We start from the raw sequence: 20,230 nt of genomic DNA, 5'->3' as shown, positions 1-20,230 counted from the left end.
GTTGCTGTTGAGGCTCATACTAACAGCCTTTTCTTATTGTGGCAAACACATGCTTTTTTATATGATTGTATAGCTTGTCACACAGTACAACTATGAATGTTCAAAAGTACAAAACAATGAAACTACCTACTTTAATCGCATTTTTGAAAGAACATGTGTATTCCTTTTTTTTAGCTCTGTCAATAGAATACGTATGTGTGTATTTGTAAGAGGTCTGAGAAATCGGATTGATCATGTAATCTGAGTCTTATCTCAGTAAGTCTACAGAGATCAAGCAGTCGTGAGTTCAAAACACCATGTCACCAACACCGAGCTTCAAATTAGGACTTAGAAAAGCTAATGAGCCTATCAGTGTCGGGGCCTCTATAGCAACACTAATACCAGTTAGCCAAGCAATAAAAGCTATGAGGAGGACCCTCTCCAATTAGTGCCTTATTACTGTATACGTGACAGAATTTACGGTGGTCTTTCCAGACATTTTTCAAAGGCAAAGAGACAAATTCAGGGTGCTGATGATAATGTTAAATTGATGAGATAATGTTGCAGAATCATCATTCCTCTTCTTTTCAGACTTACACATAATTTTCTGATTTGTTTCAATCAGGCTGATTTGGACCAAAGTGTGACTTGATAATAAAAATGCGGAACACAGAATATCGTGGAAAATTGCCAAAATGTGGATGCAATTTATAGAAATCAGGTTTTTCCCATCATAATAGCCTTTTTTTCTGTCTCTGAAAGACAGAGGCAGCATGCTAGCAAGCGCTCATCTCTTCTACAAACACTCAGGAGTGTGACCACATGAGCAGATACCGGACCCAAGTTCATTAAAGACTTTGTGGCTGTCAAGCCGAGTCAGATATTCTCTTTGAGAAAAAAAAGAAAAAGCCACGTCTGGTTCTGGTCAAACATTGTAAACAAGGTCAGACCCACTTACCCAGTGTGTTCGAGCTGAGGTATGTCCTGCAGAACACCTGTTTGATGTGTTACATCAAAGATATTCATTCAATTTCACATATTTTCTTAGTGAATTGCAAATTTTACTGATCCACCAATATTAGACACACCTGTGATGTCAAAATGTGTTTAAATTGTAAAACACAGAATCCATAAGGATCAAAATGTAAAACCCAGAATTTGCGAAAAAATAAAACAGAATCTGGAAAAAAATTAAAGGGATTTCATAGGGCCCTGGTGGCCTCGTCATTAAGAAGCTAAAAGATTTTAATAGGATGACTGAAATATGGCTCAGGCGTCAAGATGAAAATAAAATACCTTCATTGGAAATAAAAATCAATTCAGGTTAATTATGTTGGTTTCTTTAATCTAGTTTATTTAATTAGACCAATGAGACTGAGTCTGAATATCACTTGTTTTGACTCTGGAAAGAAATCTATGTGAACAAACTAATAAACTCAACATTCACATTTTAAGCCATGTCCTTCAATGGAAAAGATGAGATACAAACAGGAGATTTAGACATCTGAAAAAATAAGGCTATGTCCAATGCACATGAACTGAAGGCATGGGTGATTTGCAAAACAGCACTGCAGAAAATGATCTCACTCAGTGATGCCACGCTGGCTCACTAATGGGTGGTGTTCAATATTTCATTTCCATGAAGAAAACAAACACAATTAATAGAAAAAATAAAATAGTGTGCAGTCATGTTCATTTGGAGGAATCGAAACCCTGTGCAAGTTTATTTTCTAGTTTTCATACTTATTGAGAAATGAAGTACATTATTTGTGCATTTCTTATAATTGTATGTGATATACAGAGAGCTGTGTTTCTCGTCCTGCAACTGAACATAAGCACTTCGAAATTTAATGACAACGATCTAATTGACAGTAGTGTTTTTTGCTCATTTTTATTTCAAGGTCAGTTACACTGATCGATAGCATAATTTAGGGCCAGTATTATATTTTTCAGTTTTCAATCAATGTATTTGACCTACTGTAGCAATGGCACAGTGATTGTGACTGGACTGTAATTAATATAAGTCCATCAATAATCAACTCCAAAGGTCCTCATTATTTTATATAAGACTGAGTTGCCTAAAATAATGCTAATCTGTAATCATTATGCATTTCTAATACTCATATTTGTAGTTATCTTTAAAATCAGTAGTTATAACAGCACAAAGATGATGACTTGATTATTAGAAAGCAGGTACTTGGATCCCAGCAAAAAGAGCAGAAAAACTAGTCCTGAGGCATTCATGTCCACCAGCGTGAGTTGCCCTCTGTGTTGACAGCGTCACTCATCTGTGCACGTCCTCCTCACATGGCAGGCGCCCACTACCAAATGGCCACACACAAGGTCAAATCATAAGAGAGATGCTATTTATATCCTCCATTTTGTATTGCTATCCAGAGCAGAAACAAACACCCGCCTCTCTCTTTCTCTCACTACTGTCCTCGCTTCTGTTACACTTGGCTTTTTCCTGCCTCCACTTCCTCTCCCTCCATCTTCTAATAAACTGATCATAAGTGAGAGGCTTCAGCCAAATGTAAAGTAATCCTGGCAGATGCCCTTTGTGTCCTGACGGCCTTTGGCTTTTTGAAAAGTTCACTCAAGATAACTCAGCCCAGACAAAAGGTTAGTGCTGCTAAGACGTGCAGCTCGGGACTTTGGGCGTGTACTTCTCATTAATAGCTCTTTAATAAGCCTGGTCTAACATCAACAACAGACAGTTGAGTGACCATTTGATTAGTTTGGGAGTCAGCACCTGCTCCTGCCCCCTCAGGGTTGGTGTAAATAAGATTAGAGGATGATGCGTAGAGCTTTCACAGCCAAAAACAATTCATAATATCACTTGAGCTTCATCGTGAACCAAACTCCGATCACACAATTTCCAAAAAGTCCCGGGTGAAGATTACACTCAGTCAGGGCTCCTTGAAACCCATGAACATGAAAAATACCCTCAAGGTGTTTCAAAAAGCTATTGCCGGCCGACAGTCCACGCTGCATCCATCAGGGCAGGCACAGCCTCAGCCTGTCTGATTCAGTTAGTGCTTATGAAATGGAGCATCTGCAGAACCTCCCAGAGAGTATGTAAACATAAGCTCTGCCTTGGGAAATGAGCTGAGGGGTCATTTAGATTTGGGTGGGGGAAGCATGGAGTGCTGCCTCGCTCTCACTCCCTCCGTCACCTGGTAACAGTTTGACACATGGGAGCTTCCTGGCTAATGTATTCCAAGCGCTGGGCTAAACAGCAACACCTGAGCAGCCCCGACTCCCCTCCCCTCCTCTCCCTGCTCTTTCGCTCTCATTGCATTGGCCGATGCTGCCTCCTGAGATATTAGGTAATCCGGGAGCCGGCAAGAGGTGATAGGCCGCCCGTGTTTTAACGATGCCTTATTTGTTCACCGAAGCCGCGCTACAATCACCACGGATATGCTTGACATGTTTGCAGAAAGCCAGGAAACATCCATTCCATGTGCACTGTGCAGTAGCCATTTGGCACTCTATCAGTTAACCTGTGGGAAGTGATAAGCCTCCTTTAGAGCAAGGGGGGTTCCCACCAATCACAACAATAGCAGAGATATTGGGTAACATATGGAACTCAAGTGCTTTTTCAATTGAACCTGCTCACTCACTGTATAGACTACTGAGCTTAAAAGATTGCAACTATGAGCAGGAATTCATTATCACTGGTGAGTTTGTATAATAGATTATCAGCACAAGGTACAGTCAGGAACAAAAGCATGCAGGAGGAAAGTCACAGACAGAGAGGGATGTCTTGTTCTCCTTTCAAATGGCATTACAGCTCATTTCCGAATCAATAGCATGCTTCTTTCCTCCCTGCCCAAGATAAACCCATCACAATTGAAGGATGGAGGAGAGTGGAGAAAAAAGAAAAGACTGGGCACCAGAGCCACAGCCGGCCCATTTTATCTGATGGAGAGAGGTGAACAAACGGAGGGATTAGCTTCCATGAGATGAAAGCAGCTGCTCGTCTTCCATCTACATTCCCCTCCCCTCCTCATCTCTCCATCCGCCCACACATCCACACCGTGGTCTCCCCTCGCAACCAGAGACATGCTCTATATGTTGGAGCCGATCTGCTATCACCAGCTGTGCTCCACCCTGTACCTACAGCAGTTTCCCAGCAAGCACGCCAGCAGAAAAGCCTTTCAGTGCACATGGCGATGAAAGGCGCGTCGAAAACGGGCGCCAAAATTGGTGTCACAGAGAAGCGTTGGGAGTTGTAGCAAAGTGTACTTCCCCTGTGGCACGCTCAAAGCACCCACCCTTCCTGATTATGTCATCTACACACCAACACACATCCACGCCGCCATAAAAACACACTCACAAACCAACAGGAGACGTCCCGTTTCTTTGTAACTTCTGGGGCAACCCAAAGAAGAAATGTGCGCTCTTACCTGGCAACAACAGCACACCTTCAGCATCAAATCTGCTCACCCAGACAAGGAGGCACGCTCATGTGGAGTACGAGAAGGGAGTCTTGGAGAGAGAGAGAGTGTGTGTTTGTGTGTGAGGCTGGGAGAGGGAGAGAGAGACACAGAGAGAGAGACAGAGAGAGAGAGAAGAGGGAGAAGAGAGAGAGAGGGAGGGATAGTGAGAGGTGGAGCCTGATTTGGAGGAGAGAGGGAGGTGGAGAGAAAGAGGGCTGGATGATGACTCTGTCTGCCTTGTATATAGCCAGTCTTATGGGAGCAGTGTGGATGGCGCTAGATCGTCTTCTGTTCAAACACACTCGGCGTGTGCACCTTGTGAAAGGCTGGGAGAAAGAAACCCGGGGGCAGAGAACGGGGGGGGAGGAGGAGGTGTGAGAGAGACAGGAGAGACTCTGGGCTGTTTAAGCCAGCATCGTCACGCAGCAGTTCCTAGGAATCCCTCCAGTAAGAGGGGCACTGCATCACTGAGTCCTTGGCTGTGATTGGCTGGGTAGAGGGGAGACGCCAAGGATGGTGGGCAAGGCCGTGTAACCTAAGATGACCCTTTCTACACATATTAACATGCCCTGTCTGTGCTTCTCTGCCACTGTGGGCAGCCGTCACCTTCAAGGACACTTCAAAAAAATCCCCTCCCCTAGGATGTTGGGATCCCTGGGAGCGTGTCTGTATGTGTGAGTGTGTGTGTATATTTGTCAGTTCATAGTAAGTCATGACCTGCCCTTGCATATGAACAAATACAAACACGCACACATGCACGTACACACGTGCGTGCGCACACACACACAAAAACAACAACAACAACCTACAAGAACTTGCCCATGAAGGGAGGATGATTTCCCCAGAGGAAGGCTGTCAATAGATAAGCCACACAAACACCTGCGAGGACAATCCTTCATTAGGGTGATTGAATATGTTGTCACACTGACCTCAAAACCAGTGGAGAGGTTATATAACGAGTACAGGCAATTTTAATTTGTAGTGCCAATAAGTTATAATGTTGTCTCCATTGTTTTGAAATTCTCTAAAAACAAATCTGTAATTTAACACCATTGATGCCAAAAAGCTTCAGCTGCACATATGGAATGACTTATATAATTATTATGTCAATCAAAATATGTAGTATCATAATTGATACATTTAAATTTAAATAAAATTCTCATTAAACCCTCAATCTTATACAAAGGCGTTGAATTCATAGGAGGAAATGAGCCGGCTGAGCCGTGCCAGCAAAGTGATCATGTGACACAGGGTTCATGAATATGGAAAGTGGCTGATAATTGTATTTTTAGCTGCCTCAGGTAGCAAACCAGGTTTTCTATTGGCTGCACAAGAGAGCTGAATAAAAGCAATGCCCAGCTGCACTCAAAGGTCAGACAGAAACCGACAGGCTGCAGAGTGAATAGAGCTCTCTGTCTTGTGTTTTCCATAAAAACATAAAAACAGTCTACATGACATGTGAGACAAGGTGTTGCTCGGGAGGAGTTGTAAGGGTTCTGAAGCACATAATATACTGTAATCACTTGAGTCAGATGATTAACAAACACCTCAGAATCTACTTGAATTAAGCTGTCATTTGGCATTCTGGGGATTAGAGACCTTTATCGAAGTGTGTGGTAGTCTTTTTCTTTTCTGTTTACACATGTCTAATTTATTGCAAATGGCACTGTATGTGTGGAGTTTCCTCCAAAGAGTTGACGTGGCCCTTGACCCAATGCAGTGACTCCAGTAACCCACAACCCTATAAATGATAACCAGGTATAGATAATGGATGAATGCACAAATCATTTTCTTAAATAACTAAAATAAAATCCAAAATGACCCAAATGTCTATCAATTATATACAGTGTAGCATAGAAATAAAGGACTAACTCTGAAAAGCATGGGTTCACTTGGTCCAATTTAGTTATTTTATGGTATTTTTAAAGAGTACATGGTAATTGCTGTTTCCAAGGCCAAGAATGAACTCCAATAAAGCTCCACTGACTCATAATGTCTTCGTATGACTTCAAATGTTTTGTACCTTGATCAATTTTTAGACATTTTGGACCTTTTTCTGGACCATAAAAACTGAAAAAGATGTTTTGAAGAATGTATTTTTGTCAGGGCATAAAAACTTCTGAAACAGCATGTAAACCATTCATGACAATTATAAGCATTAATAATTAATAGTTAATTATAATTAATAATAATATCCATGGTAATGTAACTATCAGGTTGCTCAGCAGCTGTTTAAGGCAGAATGAGATCTATTCGATTGCACCAAAGCTATTTACTAAACTCATATTTTCAACTTTACCTCATTGGTAGAAAGTGGCATTGATGAAGCAATGTTTACTTATGTAAAACCCAATACTGGCTCAGTACATCAGAATACCCTGTTTAAAAAATCCTGCCAAAGTCGAGCCTCTTGTCCTTGCGTGTCCCTAGCCAAGGCTCTGGCTATGGCTTGTACAGTGATTACTGACCTTAATGGTAGTTTTTTCTTGATGTAAAAGAGCTCATTGGTTCTGGAGGGGCTCCACTGGCACACTGACACTGTCAACAGCAGGAACACCAGCTGCATCTTCCCTGGTCCTGTTCAGAAATAGCTTGGCCCCAGTCGTGGCCCTGGCCCTGTCCCAGCCAGCAGCCCCCACCAGGCAGGCAGTGAGTCTGGCTCTATAAGCCTGGCTCAGACTCCCCCTGTCCTGGAGGACAGAGGTGCCTCTGAGGCCCGGAAGTGATGGGGGCGCAAACATCGCCAAACCTTCTCTGTACACACAGTGTCCTCTATCACAGCCTCTGTCAACTAATGGGCTCAGAGCAAAATCAAAGTGACAATATTAATCATGTGATGGGGAAAATAATTAGAGGGGCAATAATGGACTAAGTAAGTCCATTCCCCTACCCTCCAACATACAGCGCATAACTGATTACTGCTTGGCTTTGTAAGTGGGCTTGGATGGTTTTGAATGGGGCCATTAGCAGCCAATTACTTCACCGGCACCTGAGATCTGGCAGAAGTTACAGTATAGATGCCAATCAATAAAATCCATCTCACTGGTGTCATCAAGAATAACTAACTGTACATGCCATTTAAATGCTGACAAAATGAGCATTTTCAAGTACCCATGCTCATAAACAGTTCACTAAAAAACATCAGAGGATACCCTCCCTAATCATTTAGTCCAACCAACCAATCAGACTGCTCTTTTCAAGGTGCTGAAGCAGAAAACCCCTGTTGTCAGTTTCTTCTAGTTGATGTTATTCCCTCATTAGAAAATGTCACATGGCCATTGATTGCTTTTCATGCCTCCAATACGGCCAGTTGCTTATAAGCAGTATTCTTCAGCAGCATTAGTCATCCACACCTGGCTGTGTGGATCAAAAACCCGCTTTGCCTGAATCAGCCCACTGCCAGTGTGTGATTCATAGTGAGAAAGGCTTGCCCTGCCCCAACTGTCTGCACACATGGCGCCCCGGGAAGCCTGGTGTTTCTCTCTCTTGTTTACAGATCGACAGCATCGCTGGGAGAAGCCAGGCGACAGCCTGTGACAGACTGATGGATGATGTGACACTCATGCGCCACTGTGTCATCTCTGCATACCCCATTCTCCCCTCACCCATTCATACTGGCCGCCTGATGTGACAATGGAGCAACGTATGTGTGTTATGCATTCAGATCAAGCTTGAAGTTGCAAGCTCTGTCTGCAGAGAGTTGCGCCTTTCCTCAAAACCACGAATCTATATGTAGAGAAAGGCCTGATGGGTAAATGGTGGCCAGCTGTCAGCTTGCCTGATTGTTAACGGCCAGATGACAAGGGGAGAGCCACTGCAGATGATGATGCTCAGGAGCAGGGAAGAGCAGACCAGATGGGTGACAAGTAGAGGTGACAGGACATGAGGGCAGGAAATGAATCTGCATAGAAATGAGCGAAATCCCCCCCTAAAATTACATATCTCAAGATGTCATTGCAAGGAAAAGAGAAAAAGAGAAGAGAGGAGAAAACTACTGCCACAGTCAGCAAACGGACACCGCCTGTCTGAAAGATCACAGACCGCAGTCATACTCTGGAGGAAATGTCATGCATAACTAACGGTCATTGACTTGTCAATGCTGCTGCATAAGTCACATCAACAGCGGGATGACTCATGGGTATGTGCTCCTCATCTTAAAATGAATGAGAATATTTGTTAAAACAAAAAAAATTGTCATAATTAACTAGAATTTGGCTTTTGCAATTGAGTGAAAAGGCTAAAACTGGACATGATCAATTTTTTTTTTTTTTTTTTTTTTTTTTGATAAGGCAGTCTGGGTAATAGGCCTGTTGAAATTCAAATTAAGAGCTTAAAGTCTCTCAGACATGTCTGCCAATTTCCCAGATCTGTAAAGCGAGTAAACAGCTCTAAGTAATGTTTTGTATGCTGCTGGATGGATTAATCTTCTTATATTGATTTTAACCTACCCTGCTATCCCTTAAACCCTCACGGAAAAGATGGCAATTAGAGGACCACTGGGCCCAGATTCACTATTGAATGACAAGAAATTCTTAAGTAACGTTTCCAATCACACCTTCTGTGATTCTCAATCACTGCAGCAAGGCAGATCAATGATGTTCCACCCACAACACTCCATGATGTGGAACCTGCTACTTTGCAAAGCTCTTATTTGAATTCAAACTTTTGCATCTGAGCAAACAAATTTGCTTGTGTTGAAAAATGGCAGCATGCTGTAAGCTGGAGAGTCACAGCCAGGTCTTTGATTTTATGAAACCATTTTAAGTGGCCACAAGTGTTTGAGACAAACAGGAAATTGACAGAGGTGCACCTTGTCGTCCTCTTTGAATACAGAATATATGCCTCAAATGGGGAATTTACTACAGTGTACAACACACAGCATCTTGCCTGTTTATGGTCAGCTCTGCGCATTGCCTAGCCAACAGCTTGCATGGATGGGGGGGGATACACGCTCAAAAGAAAAGCCCCAGAAGGAGACACACATACACACGCATGCGCACGCACACACACACACACACAATTGGCAAATCTGCAATCGCTGGACCCAATTATGGCAAAAACGACTCCAGTTGAGTTTAGGAAAAAAATGTGAAGTCCCACAATGTCCATAAACTGACTAAGACAGCAGGTTCAACACTTACTTAATCCAAGAACCCTGAGGGGGGGGGGGGGGGTCCTGTAATGTTTTCACCACCACTGAGCCTGCTAATGGTTTCTATTGTTATGGCAAAATTGAGTTCAGGAGATTATCTTGAAGCTGAAGCATGGTGAGGTAATTCTCCAAATACACTAAACGCATGACTGACTAAATGGGAAGCTGCGATCATATCTACTCTGTTACCTCTGTTCATCGTGATAATTTAAAGATAAATATCCTGAGGTGATGTACACAAGTACAATTTCAACAAATCTGAAACCAAGCAAATCCTCCACCTCCAAAAATGAATGTTAAAATGAAATCAGCTCAACATAAATAGCGATGAGGAAATGTCCTTCACCGTAGCCGCCCTGATCCTCTCAGGGGTCATCCAAGTAGAAGGTGAGCCACTTCCTCTTATCAGTGCATCCAGACGTCCAACTGGCCTTATCGCGCGACTTGGCCCAGAGATATTTGGGACAGCCATGCATCGGCACTTCCACACCAACACATGATAACACCTGTGATAGTATGATCATACATCACCTTGTCTGTCAGCCCAGTCATTTTCAGGTGCTTGATAAATGGGGCTAGCATGTTTGCCTGAGAGCACATCGTCTTATTATAGGAGCCAAGATGGCTGCCTGTCTGCCTTCCAGTGACAGGGCAGCCAACTCCACACAGAGTGCCTCTAAGCTAATATATTACCTGGCTGTTGCACATACTGATAGGCTGCTCTTTGGTTCAATCCCATGTGAAATGATCCTTGATACATGAGATCTTTTCTCTGCTCACCCAAGGGCAACAAAACGTGCCCATACATGAAATAAATCAATGTGTACAGTGTGGATAGAAAAAAGGTGGTCCTTAAGTCTTAAGAAAGATGCAATCTCATATATCAGACAATGTTATTGTCAAAGCATGAGGAGAAAACAGTGTATCTTTGTCATAACATCTTGGTGTTACGGTTTATCCAAGGAGGGCTGAATCAAGGGCAACTGGACTTGAAAAAGGTTCACCTCTCATGGAAGGGACTTCTTTAGTTTTAACTGGCTGGTGTGGAGTCCCAGGTATTTGACCTCTGTGGGAAGGTCATCACAGTCTTTGAAACCACTTGGGTGTGGCTGGCTGTGTCATTAAGTTGCAAGAAACATGAGTATATATTTTAACAGTAAATAAAGGGGTTCGGAAATTGAGGAAAGTCAACTTAATTGTTGGTGTTAATTACGTTGGTTCTTTTTGTATGATGCCTTGATAATAAAATCAACATATATATTTCATGACAAAACTACTTCTCTTGAATTATTTTTAATTCTAAGGTTCCTCTTGTGACAGCGCACACATTACAATTGCACTGTTGCTCGGCTGGGCCCGCTAACTCAGTATTAATGGCTCTATGAACTTGAACATGTAGACAAGATGATACACTGATCATGCCAAGACCTCTTTAGTCTACTCAACCTTAAAAAGCCCCACAAACCCCCTGTCTGTCCCGCCACTCCTACATACATATGACTGATTTTTAAACCTCCCTTCATTCTTCCAGGTCAATGCACTCCTACACTCCCTCTACTGGAAGCTAGCAATGAAATCACAGCACTGTTGCTCGCTTGCATCCAAAGCATCCACCACAGATGATACATTCCCTGGCAGAGAAATATCTTGAATATGCTCTTCTGGATTTTCTGATGGTAGATTCTAGTTTTTGCTGATTATGGCAGTGAGTGGTGTATTTTATTCTCATTCTGCTGTTGCACTCACTGCAATCCACCACAAAAAACAGACAGAAGCAGCAGTTAAACACCAAAAATCATCAAAATCACTGTGTGAGCTGCCTTTGTTTACCCAGCCTTCCAAGGTTACAGCTACATTCATTTTGAACCAATCCTTCCTCCAGTCAATTAGCGCCGTGTATACCTGACAGATACCAAGCAATAGTTCTACCGAGCAAATTATTCTGTCACAGGCTTCACTGATATCACACTGTTTCAAGGCCAAATTATTAAACCCTTTCTCTGTTGCACTGCAGCCATTGCTTCACTGATGATTTACTATCATATCGCTTCCCTCCAGTGGGCCTATTCTTAGTGCGGGTATCATCCTGATCATGTGTTGGAGAGAGGGTTATTTTTAGTCAGGCTGTCACGTGATGTCAGCGCAAGTGGAGTCTCACAGCTGTAGGCTACTGGTACAACATGTTACAGATCCACAGCTCCCAGCCTGGAACAAATGAGTAGCATCCTGTGGATCTCAGGACATATTGAGTAACATCATCTTAATAATTCAGACAGATTTACCAAGATATGTTTTTACTATGCTCTGGACAAACAAAAAACTGGCCACTGAGGTTTCCTACTGACGGAATTTACTGCCATTTCCAACAAATATTGACCTCACTTTGACAGCTTTCAGTGAAAAAACAGCGAATGTTTCAAAAGCACTCAAAAACAATGCCTCACTCAGTCATACTGTTATCCCAGCCTTCTATTTAGATGAGTAATTGCACTATTTCAAATAACACAATACAGCATTTATTTAGATTATTTTTATTAATCATTCGTCTTAAAACGGTTCAGTCTGTTAATGCTGTCCGCTGACTTTGTCCTGCCCTGTAATTTATAATGTGGGGACCACCGACTCGCTTGATTGAGAGTCATTCAGAAACAATGGCAAAGAAAAAACATTAATGTAATTACTGATTCTCCAAGGATAGAGGAAATTTTCTGGTTCAGAACGATTATCCTTTCTTTAAATTATAAATTAGAGCAGTTTGCATGCTGCTTGAACGAGGATCACTTGAAGGAGTCTGAATAATTCATTTACACATTATGCCATTTAAGTGCCAAATGTATGCAAAAGCCACAGAGAAGCAGGTGAGGGGCACACAATTAATGCATGTTATTTCCTCTGCTAGTTAAGCATCCACTAACATAACAAAGATATATCATTTGTTGCAAATTTTGAGGATAACTACAAGTACAAAGGAGGTGGAGTAATTATGAAGTATCACACTGCAATTCACATTTTGATTACTGCCTGTTTGTAAATGAAGTGCTGCAAAACAATAAAGTCCTCATATAGGTTAAAGCAGATCCATCCACACCTGTAGGGATCAGAGCTAATCTCAGATCCAGGACAATTAATCACAGGATGGTTAAGCGGAGATGACAGAAGCAACTGACACCCTACAATTTTCATGGGCAGAATTATCTATAATTTAGCTCAGTACATAACACAAAGAGGCTTGTATCATTACTGAAATGTACTCATTTAGGTACATTTTTTCACCCCTTTCTAAAGATTGGAAGGTTCTGCCATGCCATCGTGTTTGATACGGCTGGTGATTCTGCACTGTAATTTTCATCTCAGATCATCCATGGTTATCAGTCATGGTCAAAAGATTCACTTGTCCCAACCCTAAGACCTCAGAGAAAAGAGTTTGGCTCAATGGTTTTAGAGAGCAAAGGAAAATGAAAGGAGGCGGACACGCTCGCAAAACTTAGACTAAGAGTAGGAGCTGTCATTCTGCCCAAAGGCTGTAATCGAAAACTTTCTTCTCTAAAAGTTTTTGGCAAAGAGTCACGACAGCAGGAGCAAGGAAAATGGGAGGTCAGGTGTCATGTCAGCATGAAGCTTCCAAGAATGCAAGACTGTAGACTGGAGCTTTACACTTGTGTAGATTACAAAAGGGAAAAACAACAAGAACAACAAAAAAACACATTATTTAGCAAGCTACCTTACTGACAAATGTTAATGCTCAGGAAATATATGGGATATACTAACTGCAGATGATTTCTTTTATGATGATAAAATTAATTATGATGATATATTAGACATGACAATTTGCTAACCTACAGCACTTGGTATAGCTTTAGACCAGTGACTGTGAAATGTCAAATGTAACTGGACAAACGCAGCTGAGGACCACTGCTTTAGACACTTTCATCTTTTGCTTTTTCACTGGGGTTCAATCTTACTGGTTCTTTGGCTCTGTCCTCTGAGATTTTTACTGAATCTGTGATATTATTTCATCCTCAAGAGCAGCCCTGAGAGCCTTAAACAAGGTCTCTGATTTTCTCAGCTATCTGGACAGAAATTATGGTCTTTTGACTGAAAAAGGTTGTGCAACTTCAATGGACAATCTGACAAATTTGGCTGCAATTGGCTGGTGTTGACAAGTTAGTTTCAGAAGTTCTAGCAGTAGTGTGCTACTGTGTTTGTTTTCCCAAGAGGAGAAGCAAGTAGAGGCAATTTTTAAAATATGACTACAGTATACTGGAGGCAACACTCAGGGTATTAGTAACAGCAGAATTGAATACATCATGTTTCATTGCACAATTTGGTTATTTTCTTAACTGACAGGTCAACAGGCTGATTAGATTATGCTATCTATGTATTATAAGATTTAATCAATGGGACCAAGGTCACATTTGGCATGTGATACTGTTATACTAAACATACATGAGTAAGGGACATTATAAAAGCTTTTTTTACTTTGCACATTTTGTCAGATAGCCAAAGAATAACAGTATCAGACCTGGTGGTAAATTATTACCACAATAACAGGCATCTCTCATTTCAGGCCATTTTCCAACAAATAGGCCCTCAAGCCTTATTTTAAAAATTACAGTTATTCAAAAAGGATATTGAAATTTAGTACTGTCAAAGGGGGAAAAGGCAGCTTTCAATGTCTAAACAACACATCCTTGTCTCCATAGGCTGTTTCACCAAACATTTGAATATTCAACATTTCTTAAAGTGCTGCCATGCAAGCATGTTTTCACTGCTATCTTAATTCCTTAGCCCAGTGAAGTGCATAAAGCTATCATCTGGTGGCCCATATAAACACAGCGACATGAATTAATTTCAATGAAAGTATGGTATCAGCTGGTGAATCATCTTATTTAACCGGCCTATGCTGAAGGACAAAAATTCAGTAGCCATTCTTGACCTCTGTTTTATACTTCTTCATGCAACTGTCAGCGACATGTGCAGCCTTTTGTATCAAAGAACAGGATTGTGATAAACATAAAATGACCCCACCAGGATGAAAACTATACTGTATGTGCTGCTAATGCCTAATATCACAAGCTGCTGTACAATGATCTCTCCACTTACACATCAAAACAAAATATACACATATATTACATACATACATATATTCTAATATTTAGTTTTAAGCTGAATATTCCTCCACCATAACTCCAAAATCACTGCCACACCATGGACCAGTTAGAAAGGGAGGGCTGATTGCAGCTCATCAGCCTGTCAGCTGGAAGTGCATACTGAATGGAGCCCATGGTCAAGAGGCTTTCCCCGCTGCCACATTTCCTCACTTGACTGCAAATCAAATAGTTGTTGTTTTAGTCTTGAGATCAGTTAAGTTGTGGAAAAGATGAGGTAAGCTCGTTTAGTTGGCACGTCTCAGCCTGTTTACAGCCTCCGTTCACACACAGGAAGGGAGGCTGAGAGAGGATTACCATTTGAAAAGCAGATGAATACCCACCGAAGCCAATGCAATGTAAGTGGACCCACTGTGGCACATCATGTGATCAGCTGCTCTCGCTATACTGCGCCTGCAGCTAGGTGCCATTGTATAATGCCATTACAGCTGAGTCTCCATCCCCATACCCTCCAAGCTGAGTTTATCCTACAGATTTCACTTCTGTGCAGCCTTTGGATCCTATAGACATATCTCCCAGTATTCACTGCAATCCTCTGGCTGCTTAGCATGATTAAAAGTCATGGAAGGACCCTTGCAAATCTGCAGCCTCCTCTAAACACTTTGAAAAAGGAGCACTCCATCTCTTTGTCCTGCTCAACACTTTGACTGTGTGCTATAAATTAACATCCTGCTGAAGCCCATTTCTCATGATAAAGTGACTGCTACTACTGCTGCAGTTCCAAAGAATGGACATCACACGGGGAGTACATTGAAAGAACTGCCAAGCCCTGAAAACATCCATTAGTAACATAAAGCAGTGCAGAAATAAAATGCCACTCTGTTTATTAAGTACATTGAAAAGGTGATAAGAATGTCTGCACACCAGGGTGGTTCTCTATTTCAGTAATATGCCAAATAGTATTAGCTGTTCTACATTTCTCTTTTATTTTCGGGACTCCCAAGGCAGTTCACTAAGAACTGCAGTATCATTTTCGCACATCAATTGCTCCAGTTGCAAATAAAACACTAAATTAGCAGCAAATATCACATTATGCCTCTTAATTACAGACTTTTTAATTAGGGACAGCAAATGTGTTCTGAGAACGCAGAGATGCAAATCAATTCCCAACTTCTTTTTTTTCCCTTTGCTTGTCTCACTGGCTAAAGAAATAGTAGTTCAAGCAGACAACCTGCCACTTAAGTCCATCCCAAAGTCCTGATACCAACATTTTAAATGCATTTTTGAAAAGCAGTGATTTTCAAAATGGCAATGTTTGTGAGACTGGTGAGAAGTGGATGGTGAGATTTACCTTGGGCAGAATAACAGCGATATCTGAACTGAGAAAGAAAATAAGAGAAGAAAGTGAAAGCGCACGGTCGAGGGGAGGTCTTCAGTGTTTTTTTTTTTTTGAGAATTATTTGAAAAAAAAGCTGATGTATTGTGAAAAAGAAAGAAAGCCACAGCGTCAAATCAATAGATAGATTGTCGCTATTGTCCCTCTGTGGTCTAACAATCACTGCAGCAAGTCAACGTCAGAAGGTTTTAGATAAACACACTACAGACTTACAACTCAGCCACAGCATGAGGAGCCCATTATTTCATGTGAATGTTGAATATGCAGAGCAGATCATTAGTGTTAAGTGACCTAGTCACTCCCAACAAGAAAACACCAAGCTCAACACAGCACAGACGAGAAAGTGATAATAACCAGCCAAGGCAGTTAAGAACGTACAGGTGGTTTCTGGGGAAGAGATTGAATTGCTATATGACCAGCAAAACTGGTGGTGAGTCAGAGACTGACAGCAGCAGTGACATCAACTGCAGCCATGCAGCAGAAAAATATTTAACACTCAAAAATGTATGCTTGGAAAATATCTGCTTTTATGTTATCTTAAGTGGGATGACGAGGAGATGACCAGCAATATATGCATGTATGGCTTGAAGACTGCAATGAGGGTAGCAGCAGAGTAAACTGCTGCTGCAGTGAAAGCGAATTTGATGTTATCCCACAACACTCTCAATAACGTTCAGTGTTAGTATAAAGTTAGATTCACTTCATGAAATCAACAGCATGAAAGCATCACATTAATTGCCAAATAATGAACAAAGGAGCTCAGCCACGACGTAAAAGTATTTAATACAAATACTCTTTAGGTATGTAGCATCTAGCTAGCTAAGTTAGCAGAAATTAGCAGCTAGGCAAGTTCATAGCTAGCTCACTAGCTATGAACTTGCTGCATAATATTACTATTTGTAATAGTAACCTATTAGCACACAATAGCAGGCTGAAGACACATTTACTCAAGCTCAATTGAGTTAGTACAAACTGCAAATTCTTACCTTGGCGTTTTGACACTGTTGGCACCTTAGTAAATCCTCCAGGGATAACTAATAACAGCAGAACAACTAACTTTCAGCTTCCGGGTTTGACCCGCGCCGTTGCCATTACCGTTAGAGGCTGGCAAATGGCCTGCAGGTGTGTTGGCTAGCTAATACTTGTTAGCTAAGCTAACGGTTAGCAGCAGCAGAGAGAGCGGCACAAACTCGGTTATGCGCTCTTGTAACTTGCACCATAGCGACATTCTCGGACTTTTAGGCTAGCAAACTTTCTTCTTTAACGCCACATAAGCAACAAGTATTAGTAACTCACTTTCCGGAAAGTCCGGTAGAAACATGGCGGCGCAGGACTTGCCACATCCGGCGGATGCGTTAATGTTAGATGTACGTTGCCAGTCAAGTGTTGCCAGACTTTTCTCTCAGCTCACCTACTTTTCATTTGATCTGGCAAGCAAAAATGATTTTGGGTGGCATGTGACCTTTTTGGCTACTTTTTGTACTATGTATTCTGCCAAAATCAATAGATATGAAAGGGGGTGCCATCCCTCTCATGGGCAAAATAACCCTTTATTAACCTGCCATCCCCCTTTTCCATCCCCCAGTAGCAGAGGGGGTGCAGGAGCTGAGGGGCTGTCTAGTTGAATATGTTGGTCTAGTCTGTCCGACTCATTGATCTTTTATCTGACAGTGTTGTGTATTGATAAATCAATGGTGCTGTCTGTGGTGCTGAAACAGCAGACATAATAACTGCAACTATTTCTATCAGTCCCACCTTTCTGTCAGTTTGATCTTGAATCTATAATATTCTCCAAACTATATACTATAAGGACACAATTATATACTATATTGTAGCCTAAACAGTCTATGAAGTAGTTGCCTTTATGATCAAAGTAGCAACGAGCAACTATGATCAGTCTGTGCTGCCAAAAATACACCCCCAGACCAATCCACCTTTGACAATATATTTTAGGGGAGACATGACTATAGATATAGCTTTAACTATAGATGTTTGGTGTAAGGTGTCCTGCAACAATGTCTTTTGCGAGGTGTACATGGGAGTGTGTGTGTGTGTGTGTGTGTTTGCCTGTGATGTGTGGGCAGGGGGGTTGCTCCCATTAGGCCACCTCAATGTCAAAAATTAACAAATCACCAATTGGCCATAATGAATCGCCACCTCATCCAGTTACTATCACTGAGACTGACATCAGTAGGCTCAACACACAGTAGCTAGGCTGATTTTTACTCTTCTCAAATTACTGTTCTGTCAGCTCTGTGATAAAAGCCTTGTAAAAGCATATGTTTGCTCCAATAAGTGAGGACTTTTTGTGTTTTATGTAAGATTTGGCCGTGGATTTCACATTATTATACTAATGAAACAGCAACCCAAAGGCATGAATGAAAAACCCAAGCCAAAATATAAACTGCACTACTTTCATGATGATTGGGTGGATTTTGGCTCTGACCGGGCTATTTAATGTCAGTCAAATCTTGCATTATCACAAGTAGCCGAGCTAGCTCTGGCTTCACTCTATTTCAGCTTTTACATTATTCCTATTTCTTACCACTAACCAGTGATCAAAGCGGACAGGTGCAATTGCAGGTGGTGGAGTGGCCATACAGTGCGTGTAAGGCTAAAATACTGTCCACAACAAAGGCCTTGTGAGACTCTTGCTGGCTTTCATCTGGCTGAGGGAAGAGATAAAGAGAGAGAACACGCACAAGAGCATCATTACAAATCCATCTACACTCTTTATCTAATCACTAATGGCTTTGGAGAGGAGTTTTAAAACCATCAACACTGCTGTTTCACAGTGTTTCCCGCAATATCCCCCTCACAGCCAGCCATTATGTAAACTAGAGCACAAAATCTGCTGTTCCAGTCTATTCCTGCTCCCTCTCTGTCGCTTTCTTTCCATATGCCACAGTCAAGATGACCTTTCTCCTCTCATGGATGCCAAAGTTATAGTGGTCTCTTGTGGATTTTAACACCTGATGTGACAGACAGATTTTCAGATTATTTGGAAAACACATCAGGAACCTGTCAAGATGACCCTCTTATCTGAGAAAAACTGTGTCAGCGTGCAGACTGTCAAACAATAAGACAGACAATAGACGTGTAATGACGTTTGCTGGAAGTATTAAGCTGGCTGTCCTGCTTTTCTTTGCGTAAAAGGTCAATATTTCACGTCTTCCTGAAGGCCACTTCTTACCAGCCAGGTACTGCTTCTCCTGGATCTGCTGTATACCATCATGCACCCAGTGGATGGTTCCTGCCAGTGTGGGATCATGGGTAGCACCACATGGAGAATGACCTTTTCAGCCATGTGTCGCCTGGCCAGGGTGCTCCAGGTGGCCCTCTCGGCACAGCTAGTCTGAATGCTTCAGTGAAGCTACTCAAAAAATAAGAAATAGGAAAGAGGATCGCAGCAAAGTGTTGGTCACAGACACACAAACACACATCCAGTCACAGATACACACTTTTTTTTTTTTTACTTTAAAAGAAAGCATTGAGACAGTTGGTATTAAAGCCACACAAGGCAAAAGTTGGCAGCACCGGGACAGGCAAAATATCAAACCTCACTGAGTCCAGCTGGAAAGAACAATCCTTCTGCTGTTCAGGAAAAAAGTTTGCTTTTCACAAGATTTATTAATTAGCGGGTCACAAGAAACCAAATTCACATTTTCCCTCTGAAGCATCAAGTTTTTTTAATTGTTTGCCTTCTGGGTTTTGATCATCAGGACAGCACACAGACATTTAAAGCTGAGGGCCACAAAAGAGCCTCTTTTCTCTGTGGAAACAGGTCTGATGCAAGCTGTACACTGTGAGTATCTGAATGAAAAAGGTTGAGATGTAACTCGTTTTTTGCAGGGTGCATTTCTTGTTCTATTAATTTTAGCATGAACCTTATTTTTCTGTCTACTTATGAGGCAGATACCACACAGAGACATTTAGCTCTTATAGAGGTGAGTGGTCTGTCTGCTACAGGTTTGCACATGAGGCTAATTGTAACTGTAATACTGTTGTTTTATTGACAAAAATACAAATGCTTTGCTTGTATATATTGTTTAAAAGATATGCTGAATCTTTTATGAGGCTCATGATGCAACAGGTGCAGCAACTTCTGACAAAAGTTCAGAGAACTGATTCATCCCTTTATGTCTGATTTTCA

This window comes from Chelmon rostratus, chromosome 22, assembly GCF_017976325.1.
Source record: "Chelmon rostratus isolate fCheRos1 chromosome 22, fCheRos1.pri, whole genome shotgun sequence".
In the NCBI taxonomy this organism is placed as follows: Eukaryota; Metazoa; Chordata; class Actinopteri; order Chaetodontiformes; family Chaetodontidae; genus Chelmon; species Chelmon rostratus.
Note: the sequence above shows the minus strand (reverse complement) of the source record.